General features: G+C 45.2%; 1 protein-coding gene across 16 annotated transcripts in view; it reads right to left on the reverse strand.

Moving 5' to 3' along the window:
* LOC100624109 (neuroligin-4, X-linked) overlaps positions 1-12,742 on the reverse strand; it is a 401,261-nt gene extending 388,519 nt beyond the window's left edge. For 4 of the 16 annotated variants that reach the window (XM_085008984.1, XM_085008976.1, XM_085008985.1 and 1 more), the window contains exon 1: positions 12,421-12,742. The gene's annotated coding sequence lies outside the window, so the exon portion shown is untranslated. Of the gene's footprint in view, positions 1-10,173; positions 10,661-11,333; positions 11,904-12,420 lie in introns of those variants that run through there. The other 12 variants (XM_085008978.1, XM_085008971.1, XM_085008977.1 and 9 more) reach the window with 7 other exon arrangements.
* Positions 12,743-18,916: the final 6,174 nt, after the last annotated feature.

Below are 18,916 nucleotides of genomic sequence, written 5' to 3' on the forward strand. Positions count from 1 at the left end.
CCAGCTTTTAAAAACATAAGCAGCTGTACCCATGGGACACGGGAGGAATTCTATTACGTTGTCATGGAAAATCTCCTTTGCCATTTCATTTTGCTCTGCCTTCCCGACTCATGGAAAGAATGATCTCGCTGCTGTCATTGTTCCTTTAATCCCTTAAGGACCTCTGAGTCCTCATCACGCAGCCCAATGAAGAAAGCCAGAAAGCCGGCGGGGCAGGGGGCAGGGGGTGGGGTGGGGGGGAGGATGAAAGAAAGAATACAGAGCACATAGCAGCAAATGGGGGGGTCACGTACACATGAACTATATTCCTTAACCATTTTCTTATGAACGTTCCGGCAAAGATGTCTGAGGAGGTACATGCCTAAGGCACCTATTACCAGGACTAAGTTGACTTGCAAGCCTGCCACTTGGATGTGTGCAAGAAAAGTGATGAATACACGAACGAGAGTCAGAAGCTATTTTCCAGAAAAAGGGTCCATCTACGTCCCTCATGGCATTTCTTTCTTGCCCATTCCTGAGGCTACCGTCTTGATCTGCTATCGTGGGCACATCCACACAAGAGACCCGGCCAACAGAATCTAGCCCACAAGGACACACAGATGTTTAGATGGAAAGGCACCGCCTCTGCCCCTCACCATGCCCAGGGCGGACCACTGTAATCTGTTGGGGCTTCTGGGCACTGACATAGATTCAGGGTCTGCGTTCCGGGGGCAAAAGATGCTGCTCCATCCATCCAAGAGCCACAGCTTGACCTCATCTGCATGTTCCCACTGACACGAGGTTTCCCACTCAGTATCAATAAATGATGTTCCAGGGAGGGCTGAAAGATGCTGGTGAGCACAGCAGCATGAATAGCCCCCCAACGTCTCTTGAATGCAAAGCGGTAGTTTCTGTGGACAATTAGTGTCAATTCTGGGGACCAGCCTGCAAAGGGACTTACCACCTATGACACAACTTCTTCTGGCAAATGCACATCAAATGGTCCATGCATCCATCTATAACTATATTTGCAGTCTATCTTTACAGCAATTTTCATATGTCTATATTAATGCATTATATAGCTTAAATACTTAAGTACATTATATAATACACAATCACACTCATTATATTTTCTCTTTTTTCTTTTTTCCTTTTTAGGGCCACAGCCATGGCATATGGAGGTTCCCAGGCAAGGGGTCCAACTGGAGCTACAGCTGCCGGTCTACACCACAGCCACAGCCACATTAGATCCAAGCCATGTCTTCGAGCTATACCCCAGCTCACAGCAATGCTAGATCCTTAACCCACTGAGTAAGGCCAGGGATCGAACCCGCAGCCTCATGGTTCCTAGTCAGATTCAGTTCTGCTGCGCCATGATAGGAACTCCCTCTTTTTTTTTTTTTTTTTTTTTTTGGCTGTGGCATGCAGCTGCTCGATGTGGGATCTCAGCTGGAGACCAGGGATTGAACCCAGGCTGCAGTGGTGAAAGCACCAAATACTAACCACTAGACCACCAGGAAACTCCCTACAATTATACTTATGTAATCCATTATGTAGCTAAATCAATTTTATACATTATCTATAGAAAGGCTTTCCAATGAATTTTGAAATAACGTATGTGTTGATGATAGTCTTTCTTCATCAATTACATTGTATAAAAATTGTATACAAATTATATTGTATAAAAAGTTGTATACAAATTTAATTATAGAAATGCATAGTGTATACTGTATGTAAAACAGACAACCACAGAATTTTGAAATAGTGTTTTGATGATAGTCTTTCTTCATCAATTACACTGCATAAAAATTGCATACAAATTATATTGTATAAAAAGTTGTATACAAATTTAATTATAGAAATGCATAGAGTGTACTATATATAAAGCGGATAATCAACAAGGACCTACTATATAGCACTGGGAACAGTACTCAATATTTTGTAGTAACTTGAAAAGAATCTGAAAAAGAATACACACAAGTATCACTGAATCCCTTTGCTGTAGACGTGAAACTAACACATCGTAAATCAACTGTACTCCAATATAAAAATGTACAGTGAATAAATATGTTATAACTATGCAAATACAATCATTAACAATAATTACAAACATATATATTTAAATGAAAATTAGCTAGACAACGAAGCCTTTCTAGTTACGATTTGCCAATAAAATGATTTTGTGCAAGAAACAGCTTCGTGACGTCATGCCTGTCACTGTCCCGAGAACACTTGGGTCCCACGTCAGCGCAGTGTCGGGTCAGGGACCTAAGTCTATTTACCATCTATGTGCAACCCTATTTCCAAAGCATCTGCGCCCAGTGGCAAAATGACCACATGGGACAGGAAATCCCGTGGCTGCACCACTGCTGTGGCTGCCCCCACGGCTGGGGTCTGTCCCCGCTTTTCGGCAAATGCAGGTGCGTGAGTGGTCCACGCTGAGTTAGGAGGCAACGGGGCTGCGGGGTGGGGGGGGGGCCCTCAGACCACAAAGACACCACGATGAGATTCTCCACTTTGGGGACGTAAGCATCCCAGAGTTTACGGAAAGTGAACCGTGGGATTGTCTGTGGGGCTGAGACGCTATTCCTTTGCTAGCCCAGAAGGTTTCACTTGCATCCATCTCTCAGCAGAGCTTTCACATGCATCTCCTACCAGGCAGATAAATGGGCTATTCTGTTGTGCCTTTTAAAAAGGAGTGTCCAGTTTGATCCTTGCACCAACTGTCAATTGCTCCCTCCCAGTATGCAACCTGGACCAAGATGGATGGGCAGGAAAGGGCAATATTTTATCACTCCTGATATGTAGTTTATTCCCTCCTAATCACAGGTGATGAGACCTCATTAGAATATGTTTCTCAAATTGGAAGAGAACGCTTCAAGGATCGTTGGAGAAAAACAGATGCTTGCACCCCAACATGCACACTCACATTCTTTAAGTTTCCTTATCAACGAACACCTTCCCCTCCAATGAGGAGGCGTTGCAGATCCATCCTGGGCCATTTATGGAGTGCCTTTTTCAATATCACTTAGGCTTGGTGAACAATGGAGAGAAGAAAGGGAGAATGACCAAGGCACCAAGCACATGTTTCATTCTGATCTTGTGTTTTTTTGTTTGTTTGTTTGGATCGCATGCGTTGCCATGGCTGAGAAAAACATCTGATGCAAGAAATCGCTCTTGGTTTGTGCTGGGGGCATATGGTCATACCTACGTGTGTGAACATACAGAGACACACACAGACACACTCCACTCGTCACCACATGCCTCTGGGAGGTGAGGGCAAATGTGAGTGATGGAGAAGAGCCGTTAACAGGGACATACGTTATTTGTTTTAAAAAGGTGTTTACTCAGACACACAGATCTAGAGAACAAGCCAGTAACCAGGGCGAAGAGGGAAGCGGGGAGAGACAAGAGAGGGAATTAAGAGAAATAAATGACCTTCCTATAGGGATGGTGGAAATGAACACTGGTGCAGCCACTATGGAGCACAGTGTGAAAGTCCCCTAAAAAACTACCAAAAAAACTACTCTAAGATCCAGCAATCCCACTCCTGGGCATCTATCCAGACAAAACTCTAATTCGCAAAGATACATGCACGCCTATGTTCACAGCAGCACGAGTCACAACAGCCAGGATGTGGATGCCATGGACAGAACTGGAGAAAGATGTGGTCCAGAGACACAATGGAATACTACTCAGCCATAAAGAAGAACGAAGCAGTGCCACGTGCAGCAACATGGATGCAACCAGAGAGTCTCATATGAAGTGAAGTGAGTCAGACATAGAAAGACAAATTCCGTATGATATCGCTTCTCTGTGGAATCTCAAACAGGACACAAATGAACTTATCTAGGAAACAGAAACATATTCACAGGCATGGAAAACAAACCTATGGTTACCAAAGCAGACTGAGGGGATAAATTAGCAGTTTGGGATTCATATACACACAATACTCTATATAAAAGAGAGAAGCAACAAGGTCCTACTGTACAGCACAAGGAACCATACTCAATATCTTGTAATAACTGATAATGGAAAAGAATCTGCGAAAGAATATATATAGATAGATATATGTGAAAGGAACATATCGACAGATATATCTGAACAGCTTTGATGTACCTTAGAAACTCACACAACATGGTAAATCAACTATACTTCAATCCAAAAAAAAAGAGGTGCTACTATGTATAATATAGATAATCCAATATATAAGGATATATCATCCAATACAGGGAAATACAGCCATGATTTCGAAATAGCTTTTCACGGAGTGGAATCTAAAAATCTTGAATCACTATGCTGTCACCTAAAACTCATATAATAATGTAAATCAACTCTGCTTCAATCAAGTTTTTAAAAACGTGTTTATAGTTTCCCACTCAGTGTGTTCCTAGCGCAATCCTCAAGTAGGAAATGATCGGAAGCAGGACAGCCAGAGAACATCCGTGGGCTCTGATCTCTGCACCTGCTCCCCCTGCCACCCAACACACACACACTCCTGTTCCCCTTGACTGTTTCTGAGACCAGTCTGATGCTGCAGGCTGAGCAGCCAAAGCTGGCAGACCCTCCAGGTAACCTCACCCACACCCCTGCCACAGTTCTGACCCAAACACGGGGGAAGCTGATAAATGAAACACGAAAAATGATACCATGGGCAAATCCATCACGGCTGCAAGAATACAACCAGAGCCCTTTTCTGTGTGCCACAAAAATAAACACAGACTCCCAGGCACACCTCTCGTCACTGCCAATTACAGTGTCTTTCACCTTGATTCTTCTTCTTTTTTTTTTTTTTAAAGGGATTCAAAAGTTTCCCTACGTTTCTTTTCTTTTTAATGTAGACAAATCAGCATCTCAAAGAAGGGCACTTTGCAAAACCCTAGGTCTTTCTCCACCTAGCCCCTGGCCAAAATAATAATAATAATAATAAGGCACAACCAGCCAAACAAAAGCAACTTTACAGTCACCACAGGGGAAAAGGGGGAGGGATAAATTACCAGTGTGGGATTTGCAGATACAGGCTACCAAGTATAAAATAAACAACAAAGACCTGCTGGATAGCACGGGAACTACCCTCAATACCTTGTAATAACCTGGAATGGAAAAGAATCTGAAAAATATCTGTAACTGTATCACTTTGCTGTACACCTGAAACTACGACAACATTGTAAATGAACTCTACTCCAATTTCAAAAAAACGGCGCATGAGCCCAGAGGAGGGATGGATTCCTGCTGTCTTTTAAGAGTCAAACAGGGGGAAATGGTGAGTTATGAATCAATAGACATACAGTTTATGTTGCACAATGTATTCCATCTCTTGAGATATAGATCATGATGGGAGATAATATGAAAACAAGAATATATACATATATATGTATGTATGTATGTATGACTGGGTCACTTTGCTGTACAGAGGAAATGGACACAGCACCGTAAATCAACTCCAAAACTTCTTTAAATGATTTTTATTTTTTCCATTATACTTGGTTTACCGTGTTCTGTCAATTTTTTACTGTACAGCAAAGTGACCCAGTCACACATACATATATATATTCTTTTTCTCACATGACCCTCCATCAGGCTCCATCATAAGTGACTAGATAAGAGTTCCCAATGGTAATCAGCAGAGTCTCATTGCTTATCCATTCCAACGGCAATCGGCGTGTGCATCTATGAACCCCCGATTCCCAGTCCATCCCACTCCTCGCCCCTGCTTGGCAACCCCAAGTCTGTTCTCCAAGTCCATGAGTAAATCCTTTTTCTAAAAAAGAAAAAAAATCCTAGAAGTACCATATGATCTGGCAATTCCACTTGGAGGTGTAAACCCAGAAGGTTTCAAAGCAGGGTCTCTAAGAGCTATTTGTACACTCATGGTCGCAGCAGCATTATTCATGATATCGAAAAGCTGAAAACCACACACACATCTGTCCATTGACAGATGACTGGATAAATAAAATGAAGTATACACATACAATGGAATATTAGTCTGACACAAATTCTGCATGAACCTTGGAGACATTATGCTAATAAATAACGCATCATTAAAAGACATTTAATGATTATCATTAAAAGACAAAAAAAAAAACAAACCAGTTGAACACGATGAAGAAGTTCTAGAGTTATGATATAATATCGTACCAACAGTCCACAGTACTTAAAACTGTGTGGCACTTAGATCTTGTGATATCTGTTTTTACCACGATGTAATAGGGTAAAGACCTATGCCTGGGATAGTAACTTCCAGAGCCCATAATGCCTTCATCATCCAATCAGGTATTAGCCTCGTGAAACCAAAATGCTCACCAGTATCAAGACACCAAATCAGGAAGCTCCAATTCTGGTCCCCCAAAAGAGGGCTGGTACTGTGGCAAATCACTCTTTACAGCGCATACAGTCAATAAATACATAAAAGCACCCTCTGTACAGCACAGGGAAATGTGTGTGACTGGGTCACTGTGTGGTACAAGAGAACTGGACAAAACACTGTAAATCAACTACGCTTTCATGATAATAAAACACAGGAATTCCCGTTGTGGTACAGCGGAATCGAATCTGACTAGGAACCATAAGGTGGAGGGTTCAATCCCTGGCCTCGCTCAGTGGGTTAAGGATCCGGCCTTGCCATGAGCTGTAGGTCACAGATGCAGCTTGGATCCTGTGTTGCTGTGGCTGTGGGGTAGGCCAGCAGCTGTAGCTCCAACAACCCCTAGTCTGGGAACTTCCATATGCCGTGGGTGCGGCCCTAAAAAAAACGATTGATTCATCAGTCCATCAATCAATACCAAAAAAATAAAAAAAATAAATAAAAGCACCCAAACAAAACTCAACGTTCTTTCCCCTCATTTCCAAAGAAGCTGTAAAAGCACAAGCCATCTCATTATATACCCTCCGGAAAGAAAGACGCATTCCCGCGAGGTCCTGCTCGGTTTTTTCCCCCGTCACTTCTCTCTCTCTCTCTCTCTCTCTCTCTCTTTTTTTCTGTTTTTCATCAATTCAATACAAATTCACCTCACTCTATATTTTGGTCTGTATTTCTGTCAGGTACCACTTCTGGGGGGCGGGGGGAGGGAGGCGGGTTGGACCAGAGAAGAGGCTCATTCTGGAAACTGATTTGCTGCAGCAGGTGGCGCGCAGGGGTTCCGCACACACCTGGGACAGGTGAGCCCAACAGCGAAGGTCTGAAGTGAGGTGGCTTGGCTCTTCTCCCTCTGTGTGCGGATCGTATGAGCCTTTGACTGCGCTTTGGCGTCGCAGATTCGCCACAGGACGGAATTCTTCTAGCTATGCACTCAAAGCCTGGGAATGGCCAACTTCAAAATTCTAGGCGGTACCACGTTTCCCCCCCCACCCCCGGCCCTCCCTTAATCATTGGTGCCACTCTGCCCCTCCCCAAGAATAATGAGGAAGAGTTTCCCATCGTGCCATTCTTTAAGCAAAGAACAGAAGAGGCTTTGAAAGGCCCCATGTAGCTTGTTTAGAGAAAAATGACAAAACTGGAAAATATTCACGGAGTGAATGGCCCATGAATAGTAGCAGCCCACAACAGATGACCTAATTGCCTGAAACCACGTGGCCTCAATTTTGTGCATCTCTCTGCCTCTCCTTAACTGAGCAAAAGCTGAATATGTGATGTGAACCTGGGGGCTGACAAGTTTAAGAAATCAGTTGTTGCTACACCGAAGTCAGAGTCTGCATTTTTTTTTTAACCTAATTAAACGGAAGAGGAAGTGTCTCTTCTGAAAAGATGCAATATCCAGAACTTTTTTTTTGTTTTAAACTGGGCAACTGATTGAAGTGAAACCCTGAACATAGTTTCATCATCTGGGAATAAAACGTATGCTCGTAAGCGTTGAGAACATAGAAAGAATACATTTCTGGTTTAGATATTAAAAATATGTTCCTCGCGCTTCACTCTCACATATAAAAAATCAGCTCTCACCGAGTTTGGAATTTAAATGTTTGAACCAGAGGAGCTTGTCTTCAGAGTGAGGGCTTTAAAAGACTTTAAATATTTTCATATGGTCGTTTCATTTGAACCACATAAATTTGGTCAAGAAGTTGCCCTGCTGACAACACCCAGCCAGGTAATGAAGGTTTATAATACAGGGCACCAATTAAAACCTAAGAACAGTAAACCCAGGCCAGATCCCATCCACTTGACTATTTACTTTTGTGAGAACCTTCTCTGGGTTTGTTTGTTTGTTTTTGTTTTTGTTTTTTTTCTTTTTTCTTTTTTTTTTTTTTTTTTTTTTTTTTTTTTGCTGGGGTCCAGGCATAAAAGCACCATATGATAAAGGTTCCTAAAGACATCCTTGGACATTCAGAAAGCAACTGAGTGTGTACAGAAACACTCTCATCTTTGTCCGGTGACCAGAAGCTTTCCACAAATTACTACAAAGAGAAAAACGAAAAGGCCGAGTTCAGAAATAAAGAAAAAAAAAACCGTAGACTTATTGTCTATATTTCAGGCGAAAAAAAAAAATGAACTTTTGAATTTATTCACTTGTAAATGTAAGAGCATGGACAGCTATACCTGCTTTATCCACATTCCGTGGGAACCAGTTCCTGACCAGGTATCTTATCTCTTCTTAGACTTGGGTAAAAATTAGCTGGACGGCTGGTTACAGGGCCAAATGTGTATCCAGCATGCTTTCATTTGGGAAAGGAAAAAAAAAAAGAATACAAAGGAAAGCAACAATTCTTCCACCCGAGAAAAATATGTCAAAACACCTCGAAAATGGCATCAAAGCACAGTCATTATTAATGAAAGTGCAATGATCATTAACTCCCTGCTCGAAATCATTGTGGTTTCCAAAAAATTCAACCTGTCATTTTCATCCAGTGATTTAAAACTGATGAAGTAATTTTCCACTTGCTCCATTCTGGCCCTGACTATTTTCTTACCTGTCAAGGAAAAATAGTCTTTAAAATAGCCGTTATGGATACAAATCCTTGGGTAACAGAATACTATGTATTTAATCTGGAAAAAAATAAGTATTTGCAGAGGCTTTCCGTGAGATTCTCATGTTCTTCATTTAGGGACACATTAAAAAAAATTCAGATGTTATTATCTGGAAAGAAGGGGTGAATGCAACCATGTGCTATCAGCCCCCCCAACACACACACACACACACACACACACACACACACACACACACACAGAGTTCAACAGTCAGCTTCTGCTGCAGCCACACAGGGAAATAGACCCTGGCGACTGTCAGGGTCGCTCTTAACCTCTTCCCACCACCAACTGAAGGCAGAAAATATAATTTCCCACTCCCCTCATCTGACTCCACAAAAATACAGATCTCTGTGCCATGAGATCACTTCTCCAACCTCTGGCATCCTCTAGGAAAAACACGAAGCCTCTCCTTCAAACCGGGCAGCTCTCAGAGCAGCTGAGGTTGCTTTGTTCTGATAGAAAGTCAGGTCTCGACGCCCTGGTCATTTAATTTCTCGCTGAAGCAGCTACCTCCCAGACAAGGTCTCAGGGATGTACTTCCGTGTTGCCTGCAGAAGCCTACATACACAAACTGCAAATTCTTTCCATCAGGATAACTTAAGTCTCCCCAAACTTTCTTATTTTCTCTCTCTCCCCCCACCCCCTTTCTTTTTTCTCTGCGTCTCATCCCTCCAACCATGCTAAGTGCCGACTCCCGAAAACGAAGCCAGCTTGCACCACCTCGCATTAGGAAACATGCAACGCGTTGTGGGTACGGAAGCCGGACCAGCAGGTGGATCCCTTCAAATAGCATAGGATATGAACACAGAAAGCCGATTCCCCCAACTGACCAAATAGGGGGGAAAAAAAAGAAAGAAAGAAAGAAAAAAAATCCAGTCAAATCAAAAATGAAAGGAAGAATCCACACTACCACCTTGTGGACTCTGCTCGCAAGAACAGCACCTGCTCAGTTCCATAACCCCCATCCGACAACCCTCACCCCCAAATTCTTAAGTTGGGTCCAAATGACAGATTGGGATCCGCGGTCCTGGTTACCCCAGACTCGCCCAGGCTCTGCGCTCAATTCGCCGCGCGCGCACCGAGCGCGGGCGCGAGCGGCCACCGCGGCACGAGGCGGGAGCCACCCCACCGCCACCCCCTGGACCCCGACGCTGCCTCCCGCACCCCCCTCCCCCCCCCCCGCCAGCCCCGAAAGGACAGCCCAATGGCTTCAAAAATAAAAAGAGGCCCACACCTGAGAGTCGGTTCAGAGGCAGGAGTCAGAGAAGAGGAAAGCCGCAGCCAAGAAAAAAAAAAAAAAAAAAAAAAAAGCCCGCTGGGAAAGGGGCGGGGGGATGCAGAGGACGTCCTCCGGGCGCCCCTCGCCCTCCGAAAGGGACATCCATTTCCAGGGTGGCCACGGGGATGCGGGGTGGGAGTGACCCCCCGCTCCCGCCCCCGCCGCTCGGGGAAGAAAGGGTGCTGTGTCTGGCGGCGTGCGGGCACCGGAATGGTGCGCCCGGGCCCAGGACTGCGCGGGGCCCCGGGCCCGGATCTGGGGGCGCAAAGCCTCGGGGACCGCCCCGGACACCCGCGCGGAGAACCGAGCCCACGGGTTCTCCGAGGGTCGAAAGATCCCAGGCAGGCTGAGGGGCGGGGCGGGGGGAGGGAGAGGGGGCGTCTGGGAGACTGAAGGATGCCTGCGCGCCCTGAGGAGGCGGCGGGCGTCCTGGAGAGCCTGAGGGGGAGGGGACAGGCAGGGGGGGGAGGTGGAGGCGGGGACCTCCGCCTCGTCTCCCGCCGCAAGTGCCCCCACCCCCCGCTTCAGCTGCAGCCGGGCGACACATTCCCCCCCCCTTTCACCCCCCAGCCCGCAGGTCAGGCCACACGAGTGCGAGCGCAGGCCAGGGGCGCCTCCGCCGAGGCCTTGGGGAGGGGGCGGGACTCAAGTTCACTCGCTTTTCCAAGCTCTCACAGACCCTTGCCCACCTCCACTGCCCCCTGCCCCCGCCCCCAGACTTTGGGCTCGCCGAATCTCCGCCACCAGTTCCGCCCGCTGGATTGGGAGGGGGTCAGGCCGAGCTGCGCGGGAAGATCTAGGGGCGGGGGTTGGGGGGGGGTCAGGATGAAATCAGCTGGGGAAGCGGGGACGGGGGGATAGGCGGGATTTGAAGCGCGGGACAGCGAAGAGCTTTGGAATGGGGGGGGGGGGCGGTTGTCTATTACGTCGCCCAAGGCTACTGGGGTGGTCCGCGTATTGGAACCGACTCCCCAGACCCCCGCCCCCACCTCGGGCAAGAGCACTGGCCCTCGGTGCACCCCGCGGATTGTGCTCCTGGGAACAGGGGCGATGGCTTCCGCACCCCCGAGACCCTGGCTGGGCTGCCCGGAGCCTGTCCCCGCAGCTACCAACTTTTGTGGTCCTCCAGAAGAGCAGGCAGCTCGGGGACGGCGCTCCGGCGGCAGCTGCGTGCCCCTCGCCGAGGTCCAGGCCAGATCCAAAGGCTCGAGAAGAAGCAGAACCACCAGCTGCCCCCCTCCCAGCCCCCCACCTTCCGCCGCCTGCCTTCCCCCAACCCACACGCACGCGAAAGGGGAGGGGGGGCGCAGGGAGCCCGCTCCCCAGCTTTGCAAGAAACAGCGCTAAGCTACCGTCGTTTCGTCTTCACCTGGGGTCTCTGGCGCGCCCGGGTCGCTCCCCAGCAAAGCCCAGCCAGGTCCTAATCAATCACGTGCGTTATTTCGTGCATCACACAAGCCGTCATCTTATCCAAGGCCAGCAGAGGCAGGAGGGGAAAAAAAAAAAATCGCTTAACGCAAACCCGGCCAAGCCTGTTTTCCTTTTTTTTTCTCTGGTTAACCCAAAAAATGCACCCCGGGAGGTGGTAGCTGACAGTTTCCTTAAAGAAGAAGGAGGAGAAAAAAGCCCGTGGTTGCTCACACTTTCCAGAAGTCCTTCAGCCTTCCTCTCCAGTCTCGCTTTGCAGAGAACTGGCGCTTTGCTCTTTCTCTCCCTGTACTGCAGATACATTTTTTTTTCCCCTCCTCTCCTCGCCACACTCTTCTGTTTATTTGTATGTAACACAGCGCTACTTTGTAAACACATCACACACGGCCCCAGAGCCGTTCAAACAGCTGATTGCAGCAAAATGCTTCCGAACCACCGTGGTCCCGAATCTTTTTTTAAGTCAAAAGAAAAAAAAAAAATGTAATGTTTCTGTGGAGACGGGCACGAAAGCTTGCACAGGACACGCCGTACATATATGTCCACACACTCCCACACCTAAGAAATGGGGCGACAGATGGAAGAAAGTCCATCTATCCAAATTTTCAAAATTAAAAAAAAAAATTTTTAACGTCGGATGAATTGAACCGCAAACGTTAGCAGTCAGGCTTATCATCTTCGGCGGGGGAGCACACACAAGTCAAAATGTTAAAAAAAAAAAAAAAAAGGTTTTATAAAAAAATAACCCAGAGATACATCCTAAAACGGCACCTACCTTAGCCGTGGAAGAGCGGCTTCGACTGTTCAGTGTTCTTTTTATATATCCAGATTATTCTAGCGAACCCTGGCCGAAGGTATGATTCAGGAGGATGTGCTGGGGCGCCTCGGCTTTCTCGAATCCCAACCGGATTTGAGCCCCCGAAGGCATGTGACGATGGATCACTAACGCGGCCGTTTGGAGGAAATTCGTTGTTTGTGTCGTAAATAGTCTTATGGGGAGGGAGAAACGGGAACACGGAGCACGAAGGGCAGCGTGAGGTCTGAATAAAAGCTCTGTATGGAGAGACAGAGACCGGTCTGCAAGAAAAAGAGAGATTGAAGCGAGAGGTCCTGATGGCTCCCAGCTCCCCCTCTGCTATTGGACCAAACTGAATGAAATTTACAAAGCCAGCAGCCAATGGATCTCCGCAGTCGGCCCCATCACTACAGAAACCACATCCACAGCTACAAGCGAATGCAAAGAGCAGCTAATCCCCAGTGCAAACCAGCTGGCACCGAGCGATGCCCGGTGCTGGTGCCGGTGCCGGGTGCCGGGGTGGTGGAACAGGTGAGCGCGTCTCACGGGGCCGCCGCCGTGCCAGAAGCGCACAAGGAAGCTTCCCTTCCCTGCCCGCTCCAGATAGCCTTCAGAGACACCAAACACGCTACCGTATTTGCAAACATCTTAACTCTTGCAGGCCATGCTGTCCCAGAGAGAGTGCCAGCAGTGTGAGCTATTCCCAGGAGTCAGGCTGAAAAATGTGTTACTGTTGCTGGATGTTATTGTGCCTGTATTGGAAGCAATGACATACATATATAATGCGGCATATAATATATATGAGATAGCTATGTAGGCAGCAAAATTAGAATGAAGATCTGTAAAGGACAGAAGCTTTTTTATGTCGAGGTGATGGGTTAACGCCTTTGGGGGTTTGTGTCTTATTCGGTAATGATTTCCTCCGCCCGCCCCCCCCCCCCCCCGCTGACCCCCTTGGCACGTGGAAGTTCCCTGGGCCAAGGCTCGAACCAGCCACAGCAGCTACCCCAGCCACGGCAGTGACAATGCCAGATCCTTAACCCACTGCGCCCCAAAGGAGCTTTCTATATAGTAATGATTTTGCAGAATTAAGTACTAGACATTGCTAGCATCTGCCAGTTATTTTGAAACAACCTCCCTTGGAGTTCCCATCGTGGCTCAATGGGTTAAGAACCTGATGCAGTCTCTGCCTCTTTGAGGATGTGGGTTCCATACCTGGCCTCACTCAGTGGGTTAAGGATCCAACGTTTTTGCAAACTGCAGTGTAGGTTGCAGATGCAGCTCTGGTCTGGCGTTGCTGTGGCATAGTCCAGCTGCTGCAGCTCCAATTAGACCCCTAGACTGGGAACTTCCATATGTTTCAGGTGTGGCCCTAAAAAGAGAAAAAAACAAAAGAAAAAAGAAATACCTTCTCTTCAATGTGGGGAATCCAGAAAATCATCTTTCCCAGCCTGCTTCAAGTTGAGTGCTGTGACCTGGTATTTTTCATTGGGTTTAGAGGGATCTGGCTCTCTGTTGGGCCATGTCTGAAGTTCCTTGCTCATAAATCAGGGAAGGTTATATAGTGTGGCAATCTGAACACTGATTCTCTTGTTCAAGTTGCCTCTGACCTTAGGTGTGTGTTTAAAGGCTTTGCCTGGGTCTCAGCCTCTGCAATATGAAGCAGATAAAAGGAATCACTCGCAATATCTTTGAGATATCATATTTGATGCAGGACTAGACATGCAAGAAGCTCTAAATAAATATTTGCTTTTCTCCACATTATTTCACAGGCCTAGGAATTTCTTTATGGATGGAAAAAACATAACATCTCTTATCCATTAGGCATCCTCAGAGTTGCTTCTGCATTTAGGCAGCAAAGGTACGCATCCAGCCTGCTGTAATTACTTGGGGTGAGAGCATAATTAGGGATTCCTCAGAAGTTTTGAGAGAGGGAGTCTTGGGGAACATAGGGAATAGGGTGAACACCGATTTAGGGTACCTAGTTTCAGATCAAGGGTCTTATCCTTGCTTGCTTGAACCGGTAGGAAAAGTCTGTTAGGTTTTGTGAAAGTTAGGGACTAGATATATTAAACAGTGATTAAAGTAGTTTTCTTTGGGGTTCCTTGGGATGATTAAATGGATAATATGCATAAAAATACCATTTATGATAGAACACTGTAAACCAACTATAATGGAAAAAAATAAAAATCATTAAAAAAAAGAAAACTTTACCAAAAAGATGCATGTGTGAGTGTGTGTGTGTGTGTATCATACATATAGATATAAAGACCTATTTTAATCACTGTTATAGATACAATATACATACATAAAATTGATACATATCTAATAATAGAAGAAACATATATGTCACATAAATATATATCTTTCTTCTATCATTGAATAGATATTTAAGATCTGGTAACATAACTGGAAGTTCCCTTGTGGCTCAGCAGGTTAAGGATCTGGCATTGTCACTGTTGTGTCTCAGGTCACTGCTATGACACAGGTTTTGATCCCTGGCCCAGGAACTTCCATATGCATTTGGCACTGCCAAAAAAATAAAATAAAATAAGATCCAGTAACATAATAGCATGGCTAGTAAATATAGCTTTTCCCCCAAATTAGGGACACATATCGTTACAGATACAAAGATATAGAAATAGAGAGATAGATATAAACATATATTCTTCCCCAAGTAGAATTTTTTTTTTTTTGTCTTTTGTCTTTTTGTCTTTTGTTGTTGTTGTTGTTGTTGTTGCTATTTCTTGGGCCACTCCCGCGGCATATGGAGGTTCCCAGGCTAGGGGTTGAATCGGAGCTGTAGCCACCGGCCTACGCCAGAGCCACAGCAACGCGGGATCCGAGCCGCGTCTGCAACCTACACCACAGCTCGCGGCAACGCCGGATCGTTAACCCACTGAGCAAGGGCAGGGACCGAACCCGCAACCTCATGGTTCCTAGTCGGATTCGTTAACCACTGCGCCACGACGGGAACTCCTCCCCAAGTAGAATTTAAAAGCAGAACCTCAAGTTGAACACAGTAATTCCTAGCATGCCGGAACATCGTAGGATTGACCAAGAAAGTGCGAATTGATTTATAAATGTCTCAAGTATCTGTTGAGCACAAGCATAATCCTAAACACGGAAAAATGCATTTGTGAGTAATGCATATCCATTTATTTATTTATCTTTGGCCGCACCCTTGGCATGCGCAAGTTCCCAGGTCAGGGATGGAACCTGTGCTACAGCAGCAACCCGAGCTGCTGCAGTGACAACACTAGATACTTAACTCGCTGCCTCACAAAAGAATTCCACCTCCATTTATTTCTGAAGAAGCATACAGTCTAGTGGAGAAGGGAGCCAAAAGCATCAGAAGGGGAAAAAAAAAAAAAGATGACCAGAAGGTATGAAAATACCAATGACTTATGACATCGTAGGATTCCTGGAGGTAGGCGTGATGAGGAAAGGCTCTTCAGAGAAAGAGTGCTCTCAGCAGAGAAGGGAATAGAACAGAGAATACACCTGGCTCCACATTGAATCCATGCCTTCAGCTCTAATCCCTGTGCTCTGCTGCTTGAGTTGAGTCATGGGGGCTCCACAGCTTTTGTAAAAAAAAAAAAAAAATGTTGCCTCCAGTCTGAAAGAGACACATGGTTGGTTCTCTGGGCTCTGCCTTTCAGCCTTGACCTTTAAAGGTAGAATAAAAAGTTGCATACACTTTGTCTTGTTGGAGGGTAATGGGAACAATGTGACCAGACCTAGCTGGACAGCTGCAATAAAGGCACCAGGAAGTTTGCAACAACCAGCCACACTCTGTCCCCCTTTTTGTATGAAAGAAGCCTGGATTCTAATTCGGCGAAGCCGGTTCTTGAGGACAACGCTCAGTCTGCTGTCTTTCCGAATAAAGTCACTCTTCCTTGCCCTACCACCTCGGCTCTCGATTTATTGTCCTGCCACGTGGCGAGCAGTACAAGCTTGGTAACAGAATGATAAAGAACCCTGGATCAGGTGCAGAAGTTGAGAAAAAAAAAGCTATGGAAACAGTCTGAATAAAGGCATAGCAGCAACAACGTGTGTGGGGTGGAGTTTGGGATGTATAGGGTTTGATATTCATATCGAATGTGAAAAGAAGAGAGGATAAGAGGGTGATAAATTCTTCCAGGATCTTGAATACCATACTGAATAGGTGGAATTTATTCCATAGGCAGTGGGTTACCAATGGCGCAGCAGGTTAAGGATCTGGCATTGTCATGGCAGCGGCTCGGGTTATGGCTATGCCGCAGGTTCCATCCCTGGTCCAGGGAACTTCCACATCCTATGGGTGCAGCCATAAAAGAAAATTCCATTCTTAATTTATATATACTCCAAAGTTCCTGAGAAACTCTGTCCTTTCAATGACACAAAGTAAACTTCAGACAAGTTCAACTGGGATTATCATGAATTCCAAACCTACGTCTTTCCCTTAAATGAGGTTGTCTCATACTAGTTTAATGCATGCACCTTTTCATATTTGTAAATAGGGTTATAGAAATTTAGGTGAGAAGTGACAGAGATGGTCCCCCTTGGTTACGTCAGTGAAGTGTTTTATAAGGTTAACAAACCCTTTGCCGTGGGTGCGCCCAAAATAAATCAAGAAAAAAAGTTTTAAAGGCAGATGCTCACATTCAAATTCTCTAAGGAGAAGGGTGTGCACTCCCGCAATCCAATTTTTGCCTCTGAGAAATCCAAAAAAAAAAAAAAAAAAAATCCTCTTGGTTGGGAGCCTGCTCTCGGTGGCTTTGTTCTCCTGTTATCTTAAACCCCCAAACGACCATCAATTTTGCAAGGGGTGTACTCTGTTGCAGAGATGCTCTGACTTTCCATCTGGTTTTTAAAAGTGCTTTTCCTAGTTCTCATTTCATCTCTGGACATGATTAGCCTAAGTGACTTTTAAATGGCCCTGAGTGTTAAACATGACTCAGTCTCCTGAATTTCACGGAATTCATGGAGGCTGAGAACCCCTTTTGCTTGTGCTCGCGTATGAAAACTAAGGACACTGGATCCCAAATCTGTGGCCCCAAATACAGTTCTTTGGGTGAGGTGGGGGGGGGGGGCACACCCAAGGCATGCAGAAGTTCATGGGCCAGGGATCAAATCCGACGCAGAGCTGTAACCAGAGCCACAGCAGTGACAACACCCAAGCTTTAACCCACGGAGCCACCAGGAAACTCTGAGTTCACTTTTCTATGACATTTTGCAGCAACTTTTCCACGTAATTGCCTAAGACTTTATAAACTTCCTATCTCCGGGGTACTTGAAATTACACACACACACACACACACACACACACAGCTATACATACACATGCATATATATATATATACATATATATACACATATATGTGTGTGTGTATATATTCAGGCACACATACACACATATATACATATAATACATAAGGTATATGATAAATACAAATAGCGAGGGTTTACATATTTATATAAATGCAATATATATATCTACACACACATGTTCAGGCATATAGACATATACTCACACATATATAAAGTATATAATAAATACATATAGAGAAGGGGGTTATATATTATAATAGGTTATATAAAATATACATTTGTAGATAACATTTATAATTTATATATGGGATATAAATGCTATATGGTATATATAACATATATATATATATATATTATATAATCATCAGGCACATCTTGGAGATATTGAGCTAAATTCCAGATCCCCAAAATAAAGTGAGTCCCACACATGTTTTGGTTTCCCAGTCCATACAAAATTATGTGTTCTCAAGACTGTAGCCTATGTAGTGTGTGATAGCGTTATGTCTAGAAAAGCCAAGTACATACCTTAATTTAAAAATATTTTATGGCAAACAAAACCACTATCGAGCCTGCAGTGAGTAATAGCAGTCCCATCAAAGACCACTGATTACAGAAACCAACACAAATATAATGAAAAGGAGGAGTTCCCGTCGTGGCGCAGTGGTTAAGGAATCCGACTAGGAACCATGAGGTTGTGGGTTCAATCCCTGGCCTTGCTCAGTGGGTTAAGGATCCAGCATTGCCGTGAGCTGTGGTGTAGGTTGCAGATGCGGCTCGGATCCCATGTTGCTGTGGCTCTGGTGTAGGCTGGCAGCTACAGCTCCAATTCGACCCCTAGCCTGGGAACCTCCATATGCCATCGGAAGTGGCCCTGGAAAAGGCAAAAGAAAAAAAAAAGAAAAGGAAAAAATTTAAAATATTCCAAGAATTACCAAAATATGACACAAGAGAGAGAACGTGAGCACATGGTGTGGGAAAAAAAATGGCCCCAATAGGCTGGCTTGAAGCAGGGTTGACACAAACCTTCGATTTGTGAAAAATGCAGTATTCACAAAGGCCAATAAGGCAAAGTTTCATAAACTTAGGTATATCTGTACAGCATTATATATGACATCGATAGGGTTGTGTAAATGTTATATATAGTCTATTGTATGATATATAA

This window comes from Sus scrofa, chromosome Y (assembly GCF_054392235.1).
Source record: "Sus scrofa isolate SSC_HxYL_T2T_F1_AM1 chromosome Y, Sscrofa_HxYL_maternal_Yorkshire_Landrace_v2.0, whole genome shotgun sequence".
In the NCBI taxonomy this organism is placed as follows: Eukaryota; Metazoa; Chordata; class Mammalia; order Artiodactyla; family Suidae; genus Sus; species Sus scrofa.